The sequence below is a fragment of the Ailuropoda melanoleuca genome, chromosome 12 (assembly GCF_002007445.2).
Source record: "Ailuropoda melanoleuca isolate Jingjing chromosome 12, ASM200744v2, whole genome shotgun sequence".
Lineage (NCBI taxonomy): Eukaryota > Metazoa > Chordata > Mammalia > Carnivora > Ursidae > Ailuropoda > Ailuropoda melanoleuca.
The window spans coordinates 17,030,833-17,035,869 of record NC_048229.1 but is presented as its reverse complement, the minus strand read 5'-3'; the positions used below and the strand labels follow the sequence as shown (position 1 = coordinate 17,035,869).

The 5,037-nt window shown below is 52.2% G+C and overlaps 1 protein-coding gene across 2 annotated transcripts in view; it reads right to left on the bottom strand.

Moving 5' to 3' along the window:
• DAO (D-amino acid oxidase) overlaps positions 1-4,670 on the bottom strand; it is a 17,551-nt gene extending 12,881 nt beyond the window's left edge. The window contains exon 1 of one of the 2 annotated variants that reach the window (XM_034639425.1): positions 4,545-4,670. The gene's annotated coding sequence lies outside the window, so the exon portion shown is untranslated. The remainder of the gene's footprint in view (positions 1-4,544) is intronic. The other variant, XM_034639423.1, reaches the window with a different exon arrangement.
• Positions 4,671-5,037: the final 367 nt, after the last annotated feature.

Genomic DNA, 5,037 nt, shown 5'->3' with positions numbered 1-5,037 from the left:
ATGGGATCGAGCCCCACATCAGGCTCCTCTGCTGGGAGACTGCTTCTTCCTCTCCCAGTCCCCCTGCTTGTGTTCCCTCTCTCACTGGCTGTCTCTGTCAAATAAATAAATAAAATCTTTAAAAAAAAAGAAAAGAAATGGAAAAATTGAAACAGAGGGAAAGCAACTTGCCCAAGGTCACACAGCTGGTAAGTGATGCAGCTTTGGTTGGGGAGCCTTTCCCAGATATCCTGCCCCAAGCCAGGAACATAAATAAATAGGGCCGAGCAGAGCGTCTGGCCAGCTGTAGGCTGGGAAGCTGGTGGTTAGAACCATGGGCTCTAACTTCAATGCTCATGCCTCAACTCTGCCACCTACTGGCCACTGACTTTGGGCAGGACGCTCATGAGCCTTCACCTTCTGGGAAAAGGGAAAAATAACTCACACCTTGGAGAAAAGATGGGAGTTTTAACAAGAGGGCCAGTGTAGAAACCTCAACATAGGGTCAAGTGCAAAAGGAGTAGTTTACTGACATTTATGGAGCACCTGCTGTGTGCCAACCCCAGTGCTAAGTGCTTCTCCCCACGTTCTTTAGGAGGCTGGGGCTGGTGTTATTGGCCCCGTTGTTCGGATGAGGAAAAGGAGGCTCAGAGAGGCCAAGTAAGTTACCTGAGGTCACACAGCCAGTAAGCGATGTTGCTGGGATTTAATTTCAGTTCAAGTAAACTCAAAACCCACTTACGGCACGCCTACTATGCGCCGAGCTGGGAGCAATGGGTGCAATGTCTGACTTTAGAACTCAGGTCTTCCTGCACTCCCACTTACGCCAGCCTTGGGGGCTGCGATGGCTGGGTCCTCAGAAGTTTAAAAGGCCTAGCTTTTGACCTTGAAGCAGCTTGGGCCCCCCGCACAGCAGGGAAATACCCTGTCGGCTCCTGCTGAGGCAGAACAAGGGGACTTTTTATGCCCGGAAGGGCTAAATTCAACTTTCCCTCCTCGACACTCACAGCCCTCTTCCCACAGACGGAGCCTCCTGGCAACCCTGTGGCCCTGAACGGCAGGACATTCTCAATATGGCCTAGTTTTGTAAAAGGGAAAAACAGCTCCAGCCCACAAGAGCTGGACTCCACTGGGGCTTCAGCAGCCAAGTTGGAGATAAAACCAGGAAACGGAAAGACATCACTCCTCTGGGCCATTCTCCTTCCCGCTGCAAGGCTTGGGTGCAGGGGCAGACCCTCTCGGGCACCCCTAGCCTCCCCCCATCCTTCCTCCCCCTACTTGGCCTCAGGAGATTCAATCTCCCCATCTGTAAACTAAGGGTAACCCTGAGCTCACAAGGTCACCCTGAAAATGAATCCACTAGCTTGGCAGAAGTTTCTGATGCAGCGCCTGGCACAGAGTAGGCCCTCAGTACGTGGTGACCTCCTTCTTTCCCCCAGGCATCTTGAAGATAACAAGGGAAAGAACACTGGGGGGAGCAGAAGAGGAAGAAGAGAGAGTCAGACCTGGCTTCACGTCTGACTCTCTGTGTGGCCTTGACCAAGTTACTTGCCCTCTCTGGGCCTTCTGACTCTGCATAACTCGGAGGAGTTGACCACTTTTGTGCATTAACAAGAAGGTGAAAATAGAGGGCTTTCCTGTAATTTCCAAATTCCCCAAATGGATCCAGGAGGCGGCAGTAACAGTCCAGCCTGGGGGTCAGACATACCTAGGTTCATAGCCTGGCTCTGGCACATACCAGCTGTGTGTCCCTGGGCAAGTCGTTTAACTTCACTGAGCAAGGGTGACCAATCTCCTCAGTTTCCCGGGACTCAGGGTGTTCCCAGGATGTGGACTCTGAGAGTGAAAACCAGGAGAGTCCTGGGGCAAACGGGGATGAGTTGGTCATCCTGACTGAGCCTCTATTTCCTCTTCGGTGAACGGGTAAGGGTTAGCAAAGCCCCCTGCCCATTGTCTCCCCACCAGAATATCAGCTCCTGGAGGACAGGGACATTTCTTTTTTTAAGATTTATTTATTTATTTGAGAGAGAGAGAGAGAGTGAGTGTGTGCACAGGTTGGGGGGGCAGAGGGAGAGAAGCTCAAGCATGGGGCCTGACGTGGGGCTCAATCTCACAACCCGTGACATCACGACCTGAGCCGAAACCAGGAGTCAGACACTTAACCGACTGGGCCCCAGGCAGGGACTTCTATCTACTGCTCTATCCCCGGGGCCTGGGATAGTGCCTTGCCTATGGCAGGGACGAAGGAAGGAAGGAAGGAAGAAAGGAAGGAAGGAAGGAAGGAAGGAAGGAAGTTAGTTCTTATGAGGATCAAAAGAGAAAATACTGGTGAAGTGCTGGGGAGCTCATAAATGACAGCTGTGATTGTCACCCGCCCAGTTCACAGGTTAGGGAACCAAGGGCAGAGAGAGGAAGCTACGTTATTCGAGGTCATAACAAGGGTCGGAGGAAAGGTGGGGGGAGAGCCCAGCTCTGCCTTTTCCAGGGCACGAGGTTTTGTTGTTGTTGCTGTTTTTTCCTATTCTCGTGCCACCTAGAAAACCAGCAAAGGACAGAGACAAAGAGGGGCTGCTTCTATGGTAGAGATTGTGAGGGATGAGAAGGAGATTGTGAAAACCCTTCAGAGGTTTCTAGGCAGGGAGAAAGAGGCCTCGGACCGAAACAAGGCAGGCACGCGGCAGGTCCCCGATAAGCAGGCTGGTCAGGTGTGTCAAAGGCTCCGGTTAGGAGCAGGGCCACGTGCCCAAGAGTGTGAAGGACACCCAGAACAACATCTGGGACCAGAGGGCCAAGATAAAGAGGGACAAGTAACAGCGCGGGACTCCGTTTCTCCAGAGCGTAAAATGCTAAAGAGGAGTTAGACTGTGTCATGCAGATGGGGAAACTGAGGCCTGGAAAGCGGAGAGACTCAACCAAAATGACATGTTCGTGATAAAAGGCTTTGTGGGGTCTTGGGGTGATAAAGCTCTGTAAAAGGCAAGAATAGGTCGAATCAGGAAAAGAACTGTCAACACAGAGATGACACTAGCCCTGTTAGTATGTTCCAGTCACCATGCTAAGAGCTTGACGTGCTTTATCTGCTTTCATCTTCTGACAACCCTCGGGTTTGTCATTATGCCCATTTTCCAGATGAAGCAAGTGAGGCTCAGACACCCAGCTGGTGGTGAGAAGCAGAGCCCAGCACAGCCCGACTCACAAGTCCGTGTCCCTCAACAGCACCATGAGAGGCTGGCAAATCACCCTATTTGAAAAAATCTGCCAATATTTCAGGGTCCTGTGTTAAAAGAACCCATAACATACAACGTGTGTCTGAATTTTTAGTGTGTTGCGGGTAGGCATAGAATTGAGAAGGAAAAAATGTGTTTCCTAAGCCAAACATCTTGAACTGCACGAATCAGATCTGAGGCTGATGATAGCAACCGTGTGTGTGTGCATTCAAGTCCAGTATAAATGCACGCGGTTCTTCTGAGAAGCAGGAGCCAAGCTGTAGGATCTGACAGCTGCAGCCCCAGGTAAAATCACGCATGCACGGGGATAATGAACTTGCGGACTCGCAGACACACGGCTCGATTACTAGGTCAGCCATTTCTCGTTGTTGCTGGCGTTCCTGTTAGTGTCGCCCTTCTCCCTGTCTCCTGTCATTACGTCCACCGAGCGTGCTTGGCGCGTGCATTCAGGAAGATGCCCAGGTTCTCCCATTTCTTTGCGTGCGTGTGGAATTGTGACGTCTCCGTAAGTGTGGGGCGGGAGGGGAATTTGGGGCATCTGCCGCTCGCCACACGGGTAGATTCAGGACAGATGTCCTCTCGCTTCATCCTTTCGACTGCTCTGGGGGGTTCTACAGACGTGGGACTGAGGTTCAGGGAGAGGAAGTCACTCTCCCGAAGTCACGGAGCCAGTGTGGGACGGCCCTGGGATCTGGACCCTGTTCTTTCTGAGCTTTCTGCAACCGTGCTGTGTAACTATTAGGCAGCAGGCAGGAAGTCGGCACCTGAGGCTTTCTGCTTGCTTTTCAGGAGCGTGTTTGTTTGCTTATAACCTCCCTTGTCCCTCAAAAGGAATTTGGGGCAGCTCGTGCCTTTGATTGCTATTTGCATGTGGCAAAAAAAAAAAAAATAGGAGACGTGTTAAAAAAAATCAACAAATCACGGGCAAGGTATTTGAGTGAACAAAATCAGCTTGTGCCATATGGCTACTTCTTCTGTGGTTGATATTTTCACGATTTACGCTTAAAAGGAACAGTATCTAAAAATGCTTTACAACCAGGCTACCAGTCCCCTGTTGGCAAATAATAATGACCATTTATTGAGTCCTTGCTATGTGCTCAGTTCTGTGCTAAGCACTTTCCGTTCATAACCTCTTTTGATACTCAGATTAACCCTATAAGAGGTGATTATGATCCCTGTCTTCCAGATGAGGAGAAGGAGTTCTGGAGAGGTGAAGGCACCTGCTGCCTGTGTTCCTGACCAGCTGCCTAGCTGTCACCCGCCTTGGGCTCTAATGTGGAGCCTTCTCCTTAACGCTCAGAGGACCTTGAGTCCTGGTGCCCCACCACCCCCACTCACCTGGATCAATCGTCAAGCTTCCTGAAGAGGCAGCTGCCGCAGACGCAGGATCTTATCTCCTAAGGGGAGTCTCCTGATTCTGGGGCGTCCTGTCCTCAGCCCTCTGCCCGCCAACGGGGACTGGAGCTCAGGGTCAAAATCTGGACTTATGGACAGGGCACAGCGAGGGGTGGGGCTTGGCGCTGTGCTGCTCACAGGCTGGGAGACCTCCCCTCTCCTCCTTCTGGTCCCTGAAAAGTTGCCTGACTTTTCTGGCTGATCCCAAGCCCCTGTGGACAGCCCTCCGGGGAGGGAGGGCGGGAGGGCTGATGGGGACAAGGAGGTCTGTCTCTCGGGCCAGCTGGAGACGATCCTCTTTCTTCCCTCTTCCTGCTGCCACCCTGGGGGAGGGGAGGGTTGTTCCCTGAGCCACTGTGGGCCTGGTCAGCCTGGCAGCCCTGTGGGGAGGCCAGAGATACAGGACAGGACCTCCAGCGGCCAGCCGGCCAGCCTA